This window comes from Nannospalax galili, unplaced genomic scaffold (genome assembly GCF_000622305.1).
Source record: "Nannospalax galili isolate Female #2095 unplaced genomic scaffold, S.galili_v1.0 scaffold75, whole genome shotgun sequence".
Classification (NCBI taxonomy): Eukaryota; Metazoa; Chordata; class Mammalia; order Rodentia; family Spalacidae; genus Nannospalax; species Nannospalax galili.
Genome location: NW_008339433.1, coordinates 9472724 through 9472960, shown reverse-complemented (window position 1 = coordinate 9472960; position 237 = coordinate 9472724).

Here is a 237-nt window from a genome sequence, read left to right as displayed (position 1 = left end):
AAAGTTAGATTTTATCAAGAAAGGATATAACAGCTCATTCAGTAACATTCAGCCTAGCAGCATTTGCGGTGCATGATGGAGGGTTCAGCTCATCAGGACTTATTGTACTCCTGTTTGCTGATCCACATCTGCTGGAAAGTGGACAGAAATGCAGGATGGAGCCAGAATTCCACACCGAATATTTGCGCTCAGCTGGAGAATTAATCTTGAGTTTATTCACGTTGGGAGGCAGAGCAG